General features: G+C 33.7%; 1 long non-coding RNA gene across 1 annotated transcript; it reads left to right on the top strand.

Moving 5' to 3' along the window:
• The first annotated feature begins 1,402 nt into the window (after positions 1–1,402).
• LOC143397971 (uncharacterized) lies at positions 1,403–23,152 on the top strand. Its single transcript, XR_013091225.1, has 5 exons — positions 1,403–3,383; positions 12,340–12,460; positions 15,573–15,668; positions 17,467–17,626; positions 22,498–23,152. It is a non-coding gene; the product is annotated as an uncharacterized LOC143397971 (long non-coding RNA).
• The last annotated feature ends 510 nt before the right edge of the window (positions 23,153–23,662 follow it).

The following is a 23,662-nucleotide window of genomic DNA, read 5'->3' on the forward strand; positions in this document are numbered from 1 at the left end:
GTTCCCGGTCCAACACACAATAATGTGTCAACATTAATTCTAGTTAAAGAGCTGGAAAAGTATGCTGGACTCACTGGTAGAGTGCTCACTGGTAGAGCACTTTCCTAGAAAGTTCAATCTCTCACACTTAATACAAGGAAACGCTGGGCAGGTGATTTCAATTATCCTTTCTTGGATTTTATGCCCAATCCTCTACTAATCTCATGCAGTCTGTTTTATAGATTTTGAATCTTCCACCCAGGGTTATACACCTGCCCTGGGATCAGGAACCAAATTGTGTTACTAGAAAGGAAAGAGGATTTCTGAACAAAGACATCAGGCATCACAATAACCAAAGGAAAACGAATTGGTTAGACTAGTGTAAACAGTTGTCTATTTTTGTTTTCCTGTGGAGGAGTGTAAAAATATTTTTCAATTACTGGTTAGCTTTGGCATTAATAAGGTCAAGGCTTGAGGGAAGTGAGTCCTAACAAAAATGTATTGGCATCTTTTGGAGCCAAATTAATCTCAAATAGTGTTTTCAAAATTTTAAGTATATTTAATGCTTATCAAATACTCAATTTTTTAGAATTTCAAGTTATATTAAAAAACTTAATATTTTAATTTTTATCAAAATTGACTATGGGTTTGTAAGGATTTAGAAAATCAGTGTAACAGGGCTTGTTTTGTTGACAAAACATCAATTCCGAAATTGATCCCAAGGTAATGCTTCAAAACCAATTTGCTGAATTTGAGCAAATGAATAAGGATTAACTTTCTACTTAATTGCCATCCCATATCAAGGGAATATCTAGTACATCATTTGGATATTTCATCTTGATGAACTCTAATTTCTAATTGAATTTGAGATAACATCTTCAGTTTCTTATCTTTTATTCTCATCCCATCTTAACTGATATAGAAAGCAGATTATTAGCAACATTCCCAACAGACAGGATTCTCAACTACTTTTTTCAGTCAGCATGTATGTATGTATGTATGTATGTATGTATTGTGGTGGGGATTGAACTCCATCCCTAGCAATTTTGTTTTTTCAGACAGTAAATCCCTAAATTGCTAATTCTAATTTAATGAGGCTGGTGTTGAACTTGCAATCCTCCTGCCTAAGCCTCCTGAGTTGCCATCGTTACCATTTTCATTAGAAGTGCTTTCTTTCTTCTCTGTGAAATTTGTTATTTTACTAATTTAATTTTTTATTGAAGGCATTAACTAAGGCAAGGATTTTAATGAGCAAAATCATATTCAGAATTATTTAATAAAATTTTGCACATATATAAAGAGGATATTTGCACCTTTGCTCTGAATTTTTAGGGCATCTGTGAACTAAACAATGTTTAAGGACCTATAAAATTATAATAAACAAAAAGTTATTCCTTTTTTGAATAGAAATAAATAATCAGTGATGATTATTTGGTGCCAGTTCATACCATTGGGGATCTATGAAATATAGAAATATATTGACCATTAATACTAACAACACTGAACCCAAAAGATACACCAAGTACTTGCTGTAAGCTGGACTCTCTTACTTTCCATACATTACCTAATTTAATACTTGGCCCCATCTCATTAAATAACCCTGATTATTCTCATATTACAGTTGAGAATACTACAACTCGGAAAGATGAAATACTTGCTCAGAGTCATTTAACTGCAAATGAAAGATTCAGAATTGGAATCCATTTCTGGTTCTTAATCCCATTTCTCACCAGGAATAGAATAGACACTTAATAAATGTGAATTGAGTTCAATTAAAAAAATTTTTTGAGAGAGAGAGAGAGAGAGAGAGAGAGAGAGAATTTTTTAATATTTATTTTTCAGTTATCAGCAGACACAACATCTTTGTTTGTATGCGGTGCTGGGGATCGAATCCGGGCTGCACGCATGCCAGGCAAGCACACCAATGCCTGAGACACATTCCCAGCCCTCAATTAAAATTTTGACATAAGGATTATGTGACAGCAGAATAAGAATGAAACAATGCTTAACCTCTCATTTAATTCCTCTTCAAGTACATGGACTACAATGTTATTTTTTACCCCATCATCATAGCATGCATATTCATTTTCATATTTTAATATTTTAAAGTATGTTATCATCCTTTTATTTAAAGTCAACTCATCTTTTGGAGCACTTAGATAAAATGTTTCTCTAGGGTAAGGCAGAATTCCTTTGATGTGCAGAGAGCAGTTGAACTATCATGTCTTTACTGTTATGAACATGGCATGAGATCACATTAGCCTCTTTTATTTTATATATATATATATTTTTTTTGGTGCAAGAAATCAAATCCAGGAACTCATGCATACCAACATACATTCTACCACTATGCTCACTCTGAGTCCCTCATATCAGTCTCTTATTGGGACTATCACTTTCTTAACATGATCAAGGGACTCTAATTCAAGTGGGATTCTGTGAAACTCAGTCTTCTTCATATATATATATGCATGCTGTAGGTTTTTGGATACAATTATAGTAATTTATTTCTATGACAAATCTGAAATATTAGACTCAATTCAGTTCTGATCTCTGAAGGAACATGAATGCTCCTTTAAAAGTGATTAAATTGATAAAGTGAGTCCAAATCAAATAGAGATGCAACTTGAAAAAGAAAAATTGTGACTTTTGTCTTTTTCATCTTTTTACCTCTAATGATGAAATTAGTAAGTGGCTACTTAGATAGCATCTTCTCATTTGCCCTTAGAGGACAATGATTGAATCTGCTCACCTGATAGAATAAGCCATAGTACAGCAGGGATTATGTCTTCTAGTGGAAGAGAAGGGGAGGAGGAGGAAGAGGAGAAGGAGGAGAGGAGCAGGAGAAGATACACTAGTGTTGTACAAAACCTTTATTACTCTCCACCAACAGGATACATGCTGGGGATGGCTGAGGCAGGCAGAGCTGTAGATGAGAACACAACCCACCACCATGTCCTCTCAGTCCCTGTGGTATCCCCTCAGGCATCACCACAACTGACAGTGATTAGGTTTTGTCACATTTTAAAGCTATGTGAGAAATTAACTAATCTGTTAAGAGTCATTGCTGAAAAGCAACTAAAACAAGACGTTGTTTTCTGTCTGTCTGGAGAAGTAAATGAAGTAATGTCACTTAGAAACCTAAAACAGGTTTTCTGAAATTCATCTTGTGCCTTACAATAACATGGTTGGGGACTGAAGCATGTCTTATGAAAATAATCATTCTGACTTTCTGACTTGTTATCAGTGAAAGCTGATAAAAGTCTGGGAATATTCTAACCCAATTTGAATTACCAAAATCTTCTAGGTTGTGAGAGATATGGAGATAAGATATGAAACTATCATGGGCCCAGGGGCTACCCCTGTCTAGAAAACAAGAGACACAAGTAGAAAAAAAAATCCAGGTAAGTAGTTTGTGAATTCCATTTTTATGTGGTAAACAGTTGGCAGCAATCAGGCGGTGGGATCCAGAGACAAACAAAATGGGGTGGGGGGGTGTTTGCTGTATCAACTTTCTAGGTGCCTGTTCTTAAACTTGGCTTGGGATTTTTAAAATTTTTTTAAATGATCTCTTTAACAAAGTTAAGATATTGGAGAGACAGGACCATGAGGCATAAATAGTGAGATATTGTTAATATTCAAATGTAGATTTAAATTCCACAAAATTAGGATAAATTTTATTATCTTAATCACCTGTATATCCTCTTCTTAATTCTTATCTGAAAACTGTATTTGGGGATGGGAAAATTAAGAGGCAGACATTTGGATCGTATTTTAATTTGAAGATTAAAATAGATTTCTTTCTGTAAAATTCAATTGAATAGAATATTAACCATACAAGTAGCCCTCTTGTGGGACATTTCTATTTAATTCTGATATTTTAAGTTTTTGTTTTACTAAAACTGGATTTGCTATGGAAAATTTAATTCCCTATGGAATTACACATATACAAAATGCCTAGCAAGTCCTCACTAATGAACAGCTTTGATCAGTTAGAAGTTATCAACAGTCTGTTTAATAAAAATGTGTTTTTTACTCCAGTGTCCTTAGTAGATTCTAAAAAGATAAAATGCCACATATAACCTTCATCTTAGTTTTAAGTGAGATAAATAAAATTATTTTACTTTTAGATGAAATGAACGAAACAGAGAAATTACATGGCATCCACAAATTTTCAAATCATAGAAGAAAAGGAATTTAAATATCCAGCTTCCTCTCAGTATAAAAATTGTCTCAATTTCTCAAATTTGATATATTTTAGCAAATGATAGCCTAGAAATAATATAGCATCAGATCCTGATTAATAACACATAATTGATATAAATATATTGCTTGCTTTGCTGCCTAACAGAAAACATTCATGATTTTAGTGTTAAAAGAGAATAGTGAAGAGAAACTGGATGATAAAGAATTGAGAATATTGAGAACCTATAGAAAGGAATACATAATTAACTATTAGCTAGAGGTATTTGTTTAGGCAGACCAGAAAAATTTATCTGGAAAGGCTTTAGCTTTCATCATTTAACTAAAAAGTCAAGCACTAACAAGTTAGTGCCCAATATTATTCCCCTGTGGTGCTCTCCAGGTTATAATATTCAGAATTATCATCTGTTTCCTTAGGTAGTAAAGTGCCATTAAATGATTTTCTGTTCCAACTTTTTAAACTTTATTTCACAATGTAACACTGATAACTCAGAATTTGTTTCATTCTTCAAAGTTTTCCTCAGATAATATAAATCAGATATAAGTGTAAAGCTCAGGAATAAACTCATTCATATAAAAAAGACATTATCTGATAAACACTTAATAATTTTGTCTAATATCAGAAAGACCCATTAGTGACAATATTCTTTTATTTGAACTTGTATGGAAGGGAAAAAAAAACTTCCTCTATTCTCTTATGTTCTGTAACTACGGCCTGCAAATTAGACTGGTAAAAAGCAAATTAGCAGGAGGAAATAAACACCAGGACTTATTAATGCATATATCATGCATACACATGGGAGAACTCAATGATGAGTAACTCACAGGGATGATTGGAATTGGAGAATAGTATACCATTCTAACAAAGGAAAATAAATTTGTGGAGAAGAAGCAAGACAAAAAGAAAGGGGTATAGGCTTTAGGCTTCTAGGGAAGGCAAATTGTAGAATAGTGAAAATATCGAAGAAAGAAATTGAGGATACTAAAGTCTAAATTGTTTGTGCCCTTCCCCACATTTATATGTTGAAATCATAACCACCAGAACAGTGGTATTAGGAAGTTGGGACTCTGGGCAGTTTTTTAGGTTATAAAGGTCAACCCTTCATTAATAGGATTAGTACTCTTATAAAAGCAGCTCTAGGGAGCTTATTTGCCCCTTCTTCCATAGGAGGATGCAGTGAAAAGACAATCTATAAACCAGAAAGCAGAAGAGACCCTCGCCAGCCACTGAATCTGCTGAAACTTTGATCTTGGACTTTGCAGCCTCCAGGTCTATTAGAAGTAGTTCCTCTTGTTTGAAGTCAACCCAGTATATGATATTGCTACACTTTAAGTGAGTGTTCCCCCAAAGCCCCCAAAGGTCCATGTGTTAAACTCATGGTCCTCATGGTGGTATTATCAGGTGGTAGGACTTTTAGGAGGTGAAGCATCATGGGGAATTTTTAGGTCATTAGGGTATTCCCTTGAAGGCAAACGTGGGGCCCCATTTTATCAGTGTTTCTCCTTCATTACTTATGATGCAAACAATATGTTCCATCATGCATTGATATAGACCTAAACTCCAAATCATGAATAAAACCATGTTGGTGCTCCAAACTTTGCAATCATTTTCCTTTCATTTACAGCAAAACTAAAACTCTTTCCCAAGTTGAACAAGGGCCTACATGATCTCTTTTCTACTTTTCTCTCTAGTATCCTCTAATGTTTTCTTTCTCAAGAATAAACATATTTTCCTTTAATTCTTCAAATATTTCATTTCTATCTTATGGTCTTGGTTTAAATGTTACCTTACCATACCTAAAACAGAAGCCACTTTCCAATAATGAGAAACTATGAAAAAATAACCCTTTCCTTGTTATATTCTATTTCAGCCAGTTATTTATTTCCTTTACAGCACCAATCAAAATTAATAACTATTTCATGTTTTAAATTTCCTCTTGTTTAATTATTTCTCACCTATGTAATCTCTATATTGGGAATGAAAATATCTATCTTATTTATCAATGTATCAAAGCACTAAGGTCTGTGTCTAGACTATACTTTATTAGCCATTACAATGATATGTAATAATTTAATTGACTAATGTAACTTCTCTAAAACTAGCATTAATGTTTTAATGTAAGGAAAACTATTATATTTCAAATTGCACAGGTTACAAAAGGATTAATAAACAATATAAAGCACCAAGTCCAAGATGTACTGAAAATCCTGACCAACTGCATCTAATCTCTCACAATTACCCTAGTTGAGAAGGCCCACTAATGCTTTAATGGACTGTCCCAAAAGCCTCTGGATTGGACTCCAATCATAAGGAAGGAGTGAATTGGTTACTATATATTCTGCTGCATTACACATGATCTAGTAACCCTAAGATGTAAAGTGATGATTCATGACCCTGAGAGTTAACATATAATGAATAAAAGCAAAGCACTTTAACCTGGAATACATATAGAAGGAGTCTAGATCCATAGAATATATCTGAATTTTTAATAGCTTGAAAGAGACAAAAATCAATTGATGTTGGTCTATTGCAATTTGGAGATGACTTATCTATACTCCAACTACTGGGATTCACCTGTGAGTGACAGAAAAAAGCAGAATGGAGCAGAAAGTACAGAAAGAGTGAAACAGATAATAATGTTTCTCTATATTTACATATATATATATATATATATATATATATATATATATATATATATGTATGTATGTATATATATATGAGAGACATGTATTTGCCTACTTTGTTTAGCCACTGCATCATGGCCTCCCAGAACACACATGACTGTGCATTCATGTCTGCTTCCTCTTACCCTATGACCATTTTTTTAATGTTCTTAGATTTTTCAATAGACAAGTATGTAGAAAGGAGGATGTTCTTTATAATTTTAGGTCCTGACAATCTTGCTTATTTTGTTTATATATGTCTCTTCTTCAATAAAATAAGCCAGTTGGTCATGGCAAATAATAACTATAATGATAATACCTTGTAGCATATTTTTAAATTCTTTAATACTTTATTCTCTCAATAACACTTTGAATTAAAAATTGCATACATAATTCTTTTACTCAGTTTTTTAGTGAGTTCCTAATATGTGCTAGATGTTACCACGAGGAATTAATGTTATCAATCAGACATGCTTCCTTCCCTCAGGAGTTAGTCTCCTAGGACAGAAGGCAGGAACAGGATGTTATGATAGGATGACCATTAAGCAGTTGGACTTTGTCCCTTCACAACCTACATCCCTCTAAAAAGGGATGTCGGTGGTCTTTGAGCATTTGCAATATAAAACCAAGACAAAAGAGGAGGCATAAGAAGAGTGTTTTATTTAAACCCAACACTGACTAAAGCTGAAACATAAGGCCACAAATTTAATTGAAATATAACAGAAACAGTAGTAGGAGGTGATATCATATACATATAGGTGATGGGTTACATATTTTCACAGAAGGAAAGATGTTGCAACTTTGGGAGGTAGAAAAGTTTGTAGTATAATGAAGAAGAGTGGGGTTCAGAAGAATGAATAGGGGAAAAATGCTTATACCCATTAAGAATAAAGTTCTAATACATCCCACTCAGAATGTGGAGACTTTAAATTATTTTTTACCAACCAGGCATGGATAAGAGAATGGCAATCAGCATCTCTCAGACCCCTCAGGAAAGACGATCTCCATCATTCAGCTGAACAAGGGCTTGGACCAGCCACTATGCTGGCTGGACAGGGGTAAGGGTGATCTACATTGGGTTATGAAGAATGGAGATAAAGGAACATGATTTATCACGTAAGGGAAACCTGAAGTAGCAGGAACTCTAGTTTGAGTTCTTAACCCTAATTACTGAGACTTATTAAGAGAATGTGGTTGACCACTGCCTTGGAGAGCAATTGACATAATGTAATTAATACAGGTTGCTAGTCCATCTGAGCAGCTCAAGGGTGGGTGGAGTACATGCTTTTGCTGGCCTACAGCACATCCTCTTATTCTACCCTTAATTTCAGGTGCAATGGTGGTGGACATTTCTGTGCATGCTGATAGCATCCCTTCTTGAGCATGAACCATATATCTAGCTGCAATTCTGTTTCATAACCTCACCGAAGGTACAGAAAACCCATCAGCTCACATTCAGGCATCAACCGGCAGTGCAGGGCTGTTATTGCAGGAGGGGTTGGGAATCAATGCATAAATACCCCAGTCATCTTCTTGATGGATGCTATTTGGAATTATCTACCTATATATCAGACAGCTGAGTTGAGGCCCTGTTACCTGCAAGCATGGCCTCAGTAATGCACATTTCATTGACTTTTCCTGCTTTCTTCTATATTTTCTCTCTTCTCTCATTTCAGTATTCTGGAAAAATAAACTCCCAAACACAATACCTGTACTTAAATTCATGTCTCAGGTTTGGTTTATGAGAGAGGTCAACCTAAACAATTAGGGTGTAACTTTGGAAAATAAGGATATGCATATATAACAATTCATATAAGAACTAAGTTGGGCATCTAGGAAGCCAACCAGGACAAAGAATTGCTAAGTACAGCTATTCAGCAGCAATAAAAAGAGTTTTACATTATATAAGTTGGACAGCCAGCAGGAATTTTAGCATTGGGGACAATTCCCACACCATTTGTGTTAAGATGCTTATTTTGAGACATCTTACATTGCTGTATTTCTTGAACAAAATTAAAATGAATTGAGCAAAACAAATGTATGACTCACATCTCCCCAGTGTTATTCACTAAGTACTTATTGCTTGTTTTCCTACTTATAAAGTAATATAAATTTATCATATAAAATATAGGTATTACAAAAATATATAGAAATGTTACTTGCAAGCGTTACAGTGAAGAATTTCTCTCAGGTAGTGTGATACAAATTTATATATGTTTGTATGTTATAAAATATTTAAAATATCATATGTATGTAGATTAACCCCCCAACTTTCATAAGAATGACTATTTCATTTTAGAAGTATACTGTGGTTATTTACCATTCAGAATTAGCCTATCACGATTTTTAAGTTTTGTTAATTAATTAATCATTATATGGGCAAACCTACAATGTGACTAATAGGTGAAAACTTAGAAACACATTTGTTTTTAACAAAACTGTCAAATAACTTTTCCAAAAGGCTAAGCCAATCATCCTTTTCCAGTTAACAGCCATTGCGTTCTCCTACCCTCACCAATATAGCTTGATAGGTCTAGATAATAAGGGGATTCATATCAAGAAGATATTGCAGATGAATGATTTTAGGAATGCATTAGTGGATCTTAATAGGCATCTTATGATAAAGCATGGATATGATCAGCTAGTGAGTACTTCACCTGGTCTTATCTATACCTGACTAAACAATGGGTTCTATATCGAACTAACAATTACCTTTCCATTTTGCATGTACCATTTGCTTTTATAGTACAGAAATCCGTTTTTAAAAGATGCCCCTTAAAGGCATGATAATTTTAATAATACCCGAAACTTTAACTGAATACAGCCTGATTATACTCGATGCAGTTTAGTCCTCCGAGTCAAATCTAAGCTCTCCCCCATGAGTAATGCTGTCCTCATTATTATTTTTTTTCCCTGCCAGATGGCTTGCTATTTTAAAATCCCTGAAGTTGTAGGTGTTTTATTATAGACAACCCACTTGGCTGGGAAAAGCAAGACCGCAGCCTTTCACACCTTCCTGGTGAAGTTAATGAGTTCATATCAACTTTATAAAACTCATTTCACTTATTCAGACTTGAAGAATTGGATTCAGGAGGACAAACACAGATTTCAAGCTCTAGAAATATTTTGAGAAAGTCCATCCAGAAGAAGTTATGGAACTGAGAGGAAAAAAAAATAATGTTCTTTTCCAATAACATCACTAGTCAAGGCCTTTATTAAATCATAACCAGTCTATTGCCAAAGATTCTTGTCTCTCTGCTTTTGATCTCTCCCTTCTCCAATAACACTCCATATGATCATCAGTATAAAAAATCCCCTAATATCTCCTAATATCGTCCACTGATGATTATTTAAATCCTAATTTCCTTTGCATGTCATTCAAGTTTACTCAAGGTGTCCATCCCGTACTTTCTCATGTTCTTTTGTCTAACCCTGTAAGTTGTGCCAACGCAAGTCTACTCACTGTCAGATCAGGTGGCTTTTTATATGTTCTATCTACTCCTATTTTATTTATCATTTGGAGTCCAGCACACGGGCCACCTCTCCTGTTAAGCCCCGTTTAACTCCTAAGAATCATCCATGCTGTTTATGAATTCTTACAGAATTTATTTTCCATAATGTTCATGGGCAACAATTTACACACTATTTTTTATTGTGATTAGTTAAATTCATAGATACTCACTGCAGACTATAAATTAGGGGGATGAAGGAAACATGGCTTATGCATTGTTAACATTCCTTGCTGCACTAAGCAGAGAATTTGCAAGGAGTAGGTGACAAATGAGTATTTATTACAAGTCTATCTGTATTTTCTATGTCAGGCTAATGAATATTAAATTACTCACAATAATATAGTACAGTGAGTTTCTTACTATGAAACATTCCAATAAAAATTAAATAAGGTACTTTCTTGTTGGCACTTCCAAGGTACATAAACCAGTCAGTGTTTTCTAACAGAAACCTGATTGAGGCACAGGAAAACTTTTTAAAGAAGAGTTAAAACACACACTTAGAATATCTGAGAACAAGATAGGACATGTAAACAAATAAGATACTACAAAATTAAGGCATTATACATGATTGTATAACAGTGGTTGGAGGTAGAAAATATCATGCATACGAATGATATAATTTCATTATAATTAAATAGTTTTGCTTCTTTAGTTGACTATCTCAGGACTGTTAAGAATTTTTTCAGGAACTGTTTAGAATGACTGTCTCTCAATACATTTTGAAATAAATTCCACCCTAATTTATATACTAAATTTATATACAAAGGGTTCTGCTTCTGTTTTCTACATCTTTTAAATCTTTATTCAAAAAAATGCTTATGATGTCAACTATATATTTTTGCATGAAATATATGCAAGTTATTACTCTTGTAAACTTGGAAATATATTCATTGATTATTAAAAATGTAGAAAGTTAAAGTGACTTAGTATTCTTTTATCAATAAATATTTATTGAGCAACTACTATGCTCCAGACAGTATCTTGGATAGCAAAGTATTTCAGTTATAAACAGCCACCATTTTAGACCATACAGAGTATATATTCTAACTGGATAGGATAGATATATTTTTAAAAGCAAAACATAATAAATAAGTAATTCCATTTATGTTATAATATGGCAAATACTTAAGATGAAAGAAATAAAATTAAGGTTTTTTTAGGGGAGATAGAGCTTACATATTTTTTAATCTTTAGTCTTATTTCATTGATTCATGTACTGACCTAGATTAAAGTTAAAAAAATGTATAAATATGCTGTGTTTTATTATGCTTTACTATATAGTTCTGAGAACAGTATTCAGTGATCAAGATAAAACAAATTATCACTATATCCCTAATCATTTATAATATTTGACAGCTATTGTAAGCATTTAAGGTAGAGAGCTGTTAAAAGACAATTATCTATTCTTATATATTTGAAAAATAAATATGTAAATAAGTAAACAAGCAAAAAATCATAGAAGTGATAATATTGTTCCATAAAAAAATACTCTTGTGTTTATATGATAAGGAATAATTGACAGATTAGATGGTCATGGATGGCCCCCACCCAGTGAATGAAATGGGACATAATAAGGGATGAGATCATAGAGAAAAATAGGATCAGAATTTGGCAAGGAGGTGATGTCATAACCAAACTTATGTTTTAAAAATACTACTTTGCTATGAAAAGAATAGACTCTTAAGAATATTGCAGGCCACTAAAACTACAAGGCAAAATGTGATAGTGGTTTGGGTGAGGTAGAAGGTGAAAGGATGGGGAAAAGTAATTAGATCCGTGTTGTGATCTGGAGACAGAACCCATAGGACTTGCTACTCTGGCAAGTCACTGAAAGCAAGCAATCAATTAAGACCCCTTGGTGCCTGACCCAAGCAACAGAAGGCTGCCTTTTACTGCCCAGTGGGAAATATTGAGATAGAAGTGCAGGATTAGAGGGCATAGGTATGAAATAAAATTGTTTTATCTTGGTTAAATTTTTTAGGTTAGTAGATGCCCATGTCAACAGATCAAGAAGAGATTTGCTCATGAATCTGGGTTTCTGGGAAGAAAGCCTGTCTGGAACCTCCTGCCAAAACCAGTTTTCTAAATTTCTCTCTACAAAAGTAAGAAAGAAATTTCTTTTAGAAGTTATATATCACCATAATTACAACTTCCATAACTACACAGTCTGTGGAAAAACTTGGGCAAGAGACACTTCCTGGGAGATGATAATCAAAGCTATCTTTTAAATTGGAACCGCATGGTGGAACTAAAGAAAGTAATTTTACAACCTGTAATTATCCTTACAGCACATATTGTTTCAGAATATAAATAAATTGAGTTGTTTACACAAATGCAAGCATATCTTTGTAGGGTCTTTAACAGTTACATGATTTCTTTTTTTAATTTTAATAATTGTTCACTTTTCTTGCAAGAATAAATAAGATCTTAACTGAGAATATTAAATAAGTATTATCAAGCCCAGTGGAGAACTGAAATACTAGCAGAGGCAATACCTCATTGACCCCAGCAGCTTATGGTAAAATCCTTTTTCTTCTCTTCCCTCCCTTCCTCCCTCCCTCCCTCCCTTCCTTCCTTCCTTCTTTCTTTCCTTTCTCTTCCTCTTCCTCTTCCTCCCTCCCTCCCTCCTTTTCTTTCTTTCTTAGAAAGTATTTAATTTTAAGATTATCTAAGATAATTTGTGTTCAGAATATGTGTTCACTATTCAGGGAGTAAAAATCACGTATACTGCCATGATTATTTTTCCTAATTAACTGAATTATTTCACATTCTTTAGATTTCTTATTTTTACTTTATATATTTTAACTCAGGCCAAAATACTTTTGAACATGTCTTTATCTTATTGCATATTTCTTTTATCTTATTTTTGTTTGTGTGAAAAATCTCATTGCTGCCTATTTTCAAAGAATTAGTGGCTGTGTAACGCTACTGATGTTATACAAGTTCAACACATGAACTGTGGAATATATTTAGAATTACAGTCACAAATTTTGTTAATGATACTACTTGCTTGAAAAGTGAAAAGTACATTTTTTTTGGATGAGTTATAATTTATAAAGTGTTTCACTTAAGGCTCAGAAATTGTGTAAATTGTAAATCTCAAAGGGGAGTGAATGATGATATAAAACAAATTAGGAAGAAACTGTTTAACCTATTTAAGTCCTTTAATCTCACTGTCACCAAAGGGACATTTATTATCATTCATTAATGATTCTGAAAAGATTTTGATGGTAAGATCCTTTAACCACAGTACTTATTTTGAATACAGAGATAATGAAACATCTTAAAGATTCTTTTGGATCACTGCAACCAATACTTGCTCCAGCATCTTCTCTTGGCATGTGGCTGGACCATTCACTTCCATCCATTTCTGTTCTTTGAAATGTACATTTTTGCAATATTATATATTTTTATATTTCAGTACTTTAATGTGATGATCTTTGAAGAATCAGAGTCAAACAAAATTTTAGTATTTATAAGGTTGGATGAGTATAGTCATTTTTCAGGTAATCTTTTATTCTGCCTTCCTTAGTAGCCTACTTCTGTGCTTTCTTTCCCTTCCCAGATAGTAGAAACTTTAGGGCAATTCAGCAGCATAGGGAAAGGAAATTTTATTTTTTGTTCTTTATTTTTACATTTCCTACTTGATTTATTTTTAGTCTGATCCTCATGGGCCTAAAAGTCTTATCACGGATTTTTGTGCGTGATATGACCATGAGATATGGTATGTGGTAAATACAAGTTTATTTCTCCCTTATTTAAAACCAGGCATGATTTCTATGGTCCAATTTTCCTGGGTAAAACAGCAGCTAATAGTTTACTATTCATGAAATTATTCTCTTTTTTCTCTTCTTTTTATAAAGGAAACTTAACATAATAAATTTCTGTTAAATAAATGGCTTAAGTCTAAACAGAATATAATATTTTTAAAGGTATATTTTAGCTAGACAAAGGTTATAAAGTTATTTTAATTTATGTTATTTACTACATGGAAATTTATTGGCAATGTTCTATAGCAAACCAACTAAAACCTTTCCTGAAACAATATGAATAAAAATAAAATGTTATATGAAACTTTGATTAATACTAGAAAAACATATTTTTCAAAGAGTGACTTGATCAGACTCAATAGAGGCCTAGTAGTTATAAACTTATCATATATATGAGCTTTTGAAAATCTTCTATAGGGTAGGCTGGGGTTATAGCTCAACTGGTAGGGTGTTTGCCTTGCATGTACAAGGCCCTGGGTTCAATCCCCAGTACCATATACAACACACATCCCTTTTATAGAAACCTAGACTTATATATAAAGTGTTATTTTTTTAAAACAAAAATAATAAACTTTCTTTATTAAGAAACTTGTGCTTGCTTTCTGCTTCTCAGAGTCAAACTTGAGATAAGTACACATGGATTTCATTTTTAACTGAAATGAGACAATTCCTATCCTTATTCTTTATGGTTGTCTGGTTAAGAATAAACTTTCTCACACTTGGAAGAGTCACAAACTGCAGGAGAATTTTCAGTGCTTTTCTACAGCAATAGCAATGGCAAGTTACTCTTTCACATCAATAGAAAAATTTCCATTGGAAAAATTTGAAAATCTCATCTTACACCTATGATTAATCGTCTCACTAAGTTTTTCCTCTTTTTTCAAAGTCAAGTTCCTAGACTGAGAGGATTTGAACAGAGGGTTATTACTTCATCATGCACTTATAATGAAAGGAGGTCATTCAGGAGAGACTCTTAAGTTTTGTACTGTGGTTCTTCCAGGTGGTTTTCAATAAGACTTGAGATCTGCTGATGTCTTTCATCACTAAGAAGACCAAAGGGCAGTGGAAACATTTCAAGATTTCCTTTGCCACATGATTATTCAAAAATTCCATTTTATCATTTGAAGTCAAAATATCTTCTGATGGGCCTTACAGAGACTTGTTCAACTAATTCATGTGATAAAAAATATGTATTAAGCAGAAGTGTTTCTATAACTATTCATCTTCAAATACTCAGCAAAGTCTGTAATTTATTCTTCAACTTAAACACACTATTAAGAATTCTTTCTCTGTTAACCCATTAGTTTTCTAAATGTACCAGGTCAGTTATAAAGTCCCTCCAGGTTTTCAGAGTTGTTTTAAAATATTTCCAGTAAGTAGATATCATTTAATACAGCTTTTTGAACCATCATCTGGAATTGTTTTTCCAAATTTTATTTCCCAGAATTTTCTGACTCCTGTTTATTTCGGTGAACAAATCAGAGTATGGAGACTTCATTTGAGAGTATGGTGAAACCTGTCATGAAGCCAACTGTTGAAGGTATGTGCCATCAATACCAATGCCAAAGCAGTTTCTCTAAGATACATTTTTTTATTAAAAAAAACAACAAAATTTTATGCATTGCCCTTTATGCATTGTTTTATACAGTTCTCTGCAGCAGAAAAACTTTTCTTGAATTTCAATGCAATTCTCACATCTTACATATGTTACAGTGTGACATTTATTGGTGAAGTCTGTTGACTCACCAACCTGGTGAAAGAAGCTGTTGTTTTCCAGGTTGTTACATGCAACTATATGGTATGAAGCACCGTCAATACCTCATTTTATTTACTATTTGAATGTGCCTTCTTTTATCAGAGTGCATCTTGCAGCATTTTACATCAATAATACATGCTGACATTATTAGTTTTCTTTGTGAAAGTTTTACTGCTCAGTAAATTTTTTCCCTGGCCTTTCAAAACTAGACTTTTATTCTATTTGCTTTGGAATTTCAATGGTTATTTAAAATAATCAAAATTTTTCCTTATGAAATGGATATGAGTTTGGTGAAACTATTAGTGTATTTGCAAATTTTTTTTCATAGACAATGCTCAATTAAATGAGAAGACTTGATTTATCAAACCACTTCAAACACACTAAAAAATTACTTTCATTGTTCAAACAGGTGACTTTGTGTGCCCTACTCTACCACTGCATTAAAATGTCACATAAGATTTTAAGCTTTCATCATTACCTCATCAAATTTTCTTTAAAACTTACACCTGGAATTCTCTTCTATCTTGTCCTCAAAAATCACCACACTGAACCTCAGATATGTTTGTAAAATACAAACTCTAATGAAATGTAGGGTGAAAGGGTATAATAAGTCAACAAAAAAATTGCAAAACATACAAAATTTTCAAAATATAATTTATTTCCAAATCACATCATCCACATTTTGTAACATTTGCCATAAGAGTAAAGCAGTGGAGGAAGGTGGGGTAGAAAGGGTTAAGATGGGGTAGAAAGGGGTAAGCACTAAATATTTTCTTCCTTAGAATACATTTTTCTTCTGGGTCTCCAACCTACAAACCCTCTCTTGCCTTACGCAACTTAGTGAAGATCAAATACATTGATGTCTTGTTCCTGCTATTATGATGTACATGAGGAATAGAGGTAGACAGAAATTTTCTAGATAGAACACCAAGCATTCTGTGTATTGTTAAAGGAAAGATTGGGCTACAATGAAGGAAACTTCTCTATTTTGCTATCAATTATTTCTTGGTTTGCACTACTATTTTCAATAAGATGGAATTAGAACGTCCAAAAAGCCCTCTTGGGACTATATAAGAAAGCTACACCAGAAGGCCAGGAAAATGAATTTGACTATTGGCTCTTTCTTTATCTGTATTTTAATTCTCTCATTCAGAAACCTAGTAGGTAAAATGCTAAGGGAATTTTAAGTTCTGAGATTTTATAAGTGGTGCCCTTTGTCTCAAGAGGATGCATAAATGTATTAACGGGAACAAATTTCTCCCTTTATCATAAATTTAAGCTTTGGGAAACATCCCACCTTATGCTACACTGGAAAATACCACTTCATCTTCCTTGCTCCTTAGAAATGAGCAAGCGGTTCCTTCCGAACAGTGGCATGCTGTCTGAAGAAATAAATGCTTTGCAGTTGTGTAGAGGGCAAGGGTTGTAGGTTAATTATCCTGGAAAATTTAGGATGACTATGGTGATAAAATACTTGACATTGCTTCTTCTCATTACTGCTCTGACTTAGGTTCCAGATTCTCTATTTTCACATCCTGGGAGAGATGTGGGAAAAATCTTACTTGAAATATGCCTTTCACAGAGTACTCAGCATGTGCATCTAGAGCGGCCCAGTCACGTCTTGATCCTCCTGCAGTTACCTCAGACCCTGTGACTGCGCAGGCAGCATCTGCTCCACCCCCACACACTTTGTTATTGATGGAGAGCCAAACAAGTGGTGCCTTCTCTTCACACAACAGAAGGTAAGCTCTTGGCACTCAGATGTTAAATAATGCCATTGCAAATCCTGTCATGTTTGAAAAGGAGTTAAAAAATAAACTCTATACCACTTGGAAGAGTTGTTTTTAAAGGATATGATATGATGAAAATAAATATCTACCAATCTCAAGTCTCTCCTGGGGGTAGTTATCAAAAAAGTAGGAACTTTAAAGTTAAAATTCAAACTAAAAACTTACTTTTTTAAAAAGAGCACCAATTCACTCAGACTTGCCCTTTAAAAACACTCGATTATTTATATTCATTGACATGAATGAAAGTTGGAATGTCACCTCATATATTTCACTCTAGCTCTAAAATTATATCTAACTTTTTAAATTAAGATTTTCATAGTTGAACTTGGAGAATATTCTAACAAGTTTATTAACAGTGGCTCCACAGAGGTCAAGCAATAATAAATGTAAGGTCGTGTGTGCTTTGATATTAATTTGTATAATTGTTAGTAGAACTGCCATTGAAAGGTACAGTCTTATAATAAAATTAGCGTCAATAATTATCTTAATATAAGTGTAGGTATGAGAAGGTTAACCAAAGGATAAGGCTTATAGAATAGCAGTAAAGAAAAGAAACTTTCTTGTCAGATAAGCTGGGTTTGAATTCCAGCTCCATTTCTTGCCTGCTGCTCAAGTTATAATTTTCTCATCCTCAATTTCTCCTCTGAGAACTAATTAAATTCTTCTCCCCTTGGGTATTTTGTGAATTACATCACAAACATATCTAAAAGAGTTATCACACTGACTTATACATAAAGAGTGTGGGAGGCTCTTTATCTACTGCTCCAAGTTGCTAAGCTCTGTCAGGTAGGTATGTAGGTATTTGGAGCTCATGGTTTCAGAGGTCATAGTCCACAGATGGTTTACACCATTGCTCTGGGCCTGAGATGAGGCAGAACTGGAAGGGCATGGCAGAGGAAAGTACATTGGAACATGACAACAGGATGCAGAGAGTTTCTGTCCCCAGGGACAAAATATAAACCCTAAAAGCATGACCCTAATAACCCCCTGACCACACCCTGCCTAAAGTTACCCTCCAGTTAATCTATCAGTGGACTAATGCACTGATTAGGCAAAGACTCTCATAGCCCACTCAGTTCACCTCTGAACATTCTTGCAGTCTCATACATAACATTTTGGGGGACACCACATATCCAAACCAAAACAAACCTCTAAAACTCCGGACCCAAATGTCTTCACTTTTTATAAGTCGTTTGTCTCAAGTATTCCATTATAGTGACAGAAAACTGACAAACAAAGACTTCAGGTCAGTTGGGAAAATAAGTAAGAACACAATTGCTGGATCATTGTTCATTGTGTAGAAAGCTGTGTTTAGCTTTGTAAGAAATTTCCAAATTGTTTTTCAAGTAGTAGTGTCATTTTTCTTTCCCACCAACAGTGAATGTTAGTTTCTGTTGCTCAGAATTCTTGCTAGTATTTTAGTATTTGGTATCGTCAGGTTTCTTGATTTTTTTTTTCAATTTTAACTATTCTAACACACCATTCTAATACACATGTGCTAATATCTCATTATTGTTTTAGTTCGTTATTTAGTAATTACAAATGATGTTGAGGAATCTTTCATTTATTTCTTTTCATCTGTATATATTTTTTAATGTGGACTATTCAGATTTATGCAATTTTAAAATTGAGTTCTTTGCTTTTTTTAATCTTTAAGTTTTAAACTTTTTATATTTTATATACAGACTCCTTACCATATATATATATATATATATATATATATATATATATATATATATTTCCAAATATTTTTCCTTATTAGTAACTTGTTCTTTTATTCTCTTAAAGTCTTTCATAAAACAAAAACTTTTATTTCAATAATCTAATCTAAGTTATTAATTTTTCTTTCATGGATTGGGCCTTTGGTGTTGTACCTAAAAGAATCACTAGAACTAATGTCACATTTTTGTTCCTGTTTTCTTTTACAAGTTTTATCATTTTGTTTTGATATTTAGTTCTGTGATGTATTTTGAGTTACATTTACTGAAATATGTCAGGTCTATTCTTTTTCCCCATTTTCATATCAACATTCAAATGGTTAATTGATTATCTTTTCTCTGTTGAATTGATTTTTTTCTCTTTCATTAGAGGTTAGTTGAGCACATTTGTCTTGGTATATTTCTTGGCTTTTTATTACTATTGATTTATTTATGTATCTTACTTTTTTTTTAATTACTACTATACTTTTTTGATTCTGTAGTTTTATAGTAAATCATTCAGCATTTCAAGATGGCCAGAACCTAGCATCAAACTAAGCACAAAGACCGTCTAGCCGTAGCCTGTGTAATTGTGCAGGTGGTCCTTCCAAGAAGCAGGCCCTGACTTTCCAGTTATGTAACTTCCCTTTTTGCCACAAATAGAAGTGTGTTTTCTACTGTCAGCTTCCCAATCTCTATCTAATTCTTACCTCTTTATTTCCAAATATTTTCAAACCTTTTCTATTTTAAAACAAAGAGCAGCTTTCAATATTTTCTGAAAGGTCCTGCATTGCTCTTTTATTACCTTATTTTTTCACTTTTTCATTGGGGAAAAAAAAACCTTCAAAGAAAAATTCCCACGTAGTTCTCTATTCATTCATGGCTTAAGTTACTGGCTACTCCCATGACTCCATTGAATCTGAGATCACAATAACCCACAAATTTCTCAATCAAAATAGATATATTCCTGTTCATCTGATGCTATTGTCTACTCTTTATTTCTGGACATTTTCTTTCGTTGCCTTCATTGGCATCAGATCATCCTCATCTCAGACCTTCTCTCTCATCTTGCAACAAGGAGGATCCTTCTGAAATTCACAATTTACTGTTAACATTCAATATAAAATGTTTCCATCAACCCCAAGGGCACTAAGATAAAATGTGGACAACTGTGGGTGAAATGGAAGGACTTTTGTAATTCCTACCTGGCTTGTGAAGACTAGTTTCCAAATTCTTACTCTGTTGCCCTAAGAACTAACCTTAACACGACCTCCAACAAGAAGGTCATGGCTACTATTCAATCTAAGCCTTTATATACTTATTGTCCCCTGTAGTGGAAGATTTTTTTTCCTTTTAAGGACACTTTCATTCTGTCTTCATCCTCACATGGTTCTGGATTTGGGTCAAGACTATAATCCTCCAAGAAATATCCCTGGCTTTGTTATTTCTGTTTTGTGATCTGATATTCCCCTGCATGAATCTTACTGCGGCACTAACCATATGAATTTATAGTTGCCTATAAGCACTTGGGTGGCAAAGGTTTCTGAGTTTTTCTATCACTAATGTTTTCATTCAACAATCAGTTACTTAATGTTAGTCAGCAAGGTACTATATGTAATGTTAGATGCTTTAGGAGTAAAAATGAAAACAACAAAACATACCATGGCTGCTGCTCTCAAAAATTGAGTGTCTAGGTCCGGGATTTGGCAATTAGTAAAAGCAGTAATAATAGTAATAATAACCTAATACTATTGTAGTACTAATAATGAAGTTATTAGTACTGATTAAGTCTATACTCTATACTGGCAGCTAATACAGGCCATGCACTTTGTAATCCTTTGGTATGCATTATTTTTGCTGAACAAATGAGAAAACTGTTGGAGGGAGACCATGGAACCCAGGGTTTGGTTCGCACAAAATCACCTCAATGAAGGAATCTTTGCAGACTCTCCTTTTGAATGCAAATCCACATCTCAGGTCCTTCTGAAGACTCTGCAGCTCATGACTCTATGCTTTGGATGACTCACTCTATCTAACTTCTGGAATTTGTCATTGTCTTTGTATGTAGCAGTCTCATCTCTAGCTTCTTTCTTCTCAGTACCTGTGAATATCTCCCAAGTTCTGATGTATTGCTGCTACCAATGTTTTCTCTATATACATAAAATCCATTCATTTTACTGCCCAGTTTTGGTTCCCATTGCTAAGCCCATACAGGAATACAAGTTTTCCCATGTTGTCAAATACCTCACCAAGAAATCCCCAAATCCGAAAAGGCACTTTTCATTTCTCTGCGGTGTCTCACAGGCTGAAGTACAGCTGTTATCTTTCTCATGCGATTTTTTTTTTTTTTAGTTTGATTTGTGATCAATAAAGTACACAATTTATTCTGTTTTCTGTTTCCTCCAACATTCTAGAAATTTTTACCCATTTCCAAGTTCAAGTTAAATACTTTCTCTGGCCTCACTTTGGCATAAAATACAGTATAGAAAATTGTAAGGCAGGTATCTGGGAATATATACACTAATTTTAACTCATTCTTGGGTTTTCACATAAATTTAGCATTTCACTATTTTATATTTAAATCCATATATTGTCTTGACATAATCCATTCTCCGCATTTTGGATAAGAGACATAAAATTGTCATTCTTCCAAATTAAATTTATTCTTATAGGTTGCTTGTCTCCCAAATATCCCCAACCAATAGTTGTGGAAGTTTTATTCTATCTCACAACTCTCTTCTATATTGTTTTGAAGTAGGAAAAATCTCCACCTTGTTCATTTGGACTGCCTACTGTAACAAATCACTCTACTCACGCTCGGTGAGTTTTCTCTTTCAGCATTTCTCACAAAGCTCTAGATTTTTATATTAAAGATCTTAATTTGGTTTTCCAGTTCACTATATTACTGACTAAATGTATTTATGCAGCAAGCTGCTTTTAACATAGCCTCTTGCTTAAGTCTAAAGTGTCTTTTCTCCTTTTATAGAGGCCTAATTCGCTGACTTCATTTCCTGTGATTTGTTTTCATAAACAGGCTACCATATAAAGGTCAGCAGTGAGATTCTAATGTCCTGAAATTGAGCACATGATTATCACTTAATGTGTCTCTTTTTTTCTCTGATTCAGGGATAAAATAAACCGAGGGTGACAGTGGAATGCAAGAATATATATTACATATGGAACAAATGCATTTTCGAAGAGCTTGGAACATAAAGACTTTCGCTCTTGGAATGAATTATAGATGGTCGGAGCATCACCATTGTACCATTTCTTTCAGACATAAGCTATAGGTATTTCTTATTAAAAAACAGTATTTTAAAATTTAAAAAAAATAAGAGAAGTGGAAGAGATGCCAAATAGAGCATTGGTCCTGCCTGTATCAGACTAGCGACATGCATTGAAGTCAGTAAAGCAGACTGACTTGCACCATTGTGCCATTATACTGAAGTCCTGGTCCAGAGGGACCATTGCTGAGAATTAAAGTGCCGTCTATTTTCAGTGACTGTTGATTACTTTGCTGCTCTGTTGAGGACTTCCAATTAGAATGTCAGCTAGCAGGAACACTCCAATTCACTGGGCCCTGCCTTAAGGCCTGTCTGGTTCTCTCAACAAGCCAGTAAATAGATATTCCCTAATATGGCTTTAGGCCACTATTGCTCTCCAATAGATTTAAGCCAAACACATAGAACCTGGGAGTACAGGACCTATGTCAGTTGTCAAGGAAAATTTATATTACTCCAGCTTGATTTAAAAAAAAAAAAAAAGGTCAATGGAAATGCAAAGACTCTTTAACATATAAAAATCTGGAATTATACCAATAAAAGTATTACACTTTTAAATTTACTTCTGTGTTTTCCTTTACTTGATTTCCCCTAAGGATATTACAGACTGGAATGAATTAACTGCTGAGCTGAATTCCTCTCACATAAATCTTACTACTATTGTATCTCAAAATACACTTTATCCTTCAGCACCCATAATTTTTTTTTCTATGCATATTCCGCCTAGGTTATTACTATATTCACACCCATTTCTTTTTTATACTTGATGATTTCCCTAGCTCCCCCTCCCCTTTGTTTCTGGAATTTTTTTGACATTTATTACATGGCATAAAACATCTAAGTCAGAGATGTCTCGGATCCTCTTTCAGTTAAGGGACAGTATTGAATGTGCTTATTTTTTATTATTTAACTAAAAGCAATAATAGTTACAGGTACTATTCTAATAAGCATTTTGCCTTATTCACTTATTTAACCCTCATATAATTTTTTGAGAAGTTACTGTTACCCCA

The sequence above is a fragment of the Callospermophilus lateralis genome, chromosome 4 (genome assembly GCF_048772815.1).
Source record: "Callospermophilus lateralis isolate mCalLat2 chromosome 4, mCalLat2.hap1, whole genome shotgun sequence".
Lineage (NCBI taxonomy): Eukaryota > Metazoa > Chordata > Mammalia > Rodentia > Sciuridae > Callospermophilus > Callospermophilus lateralis.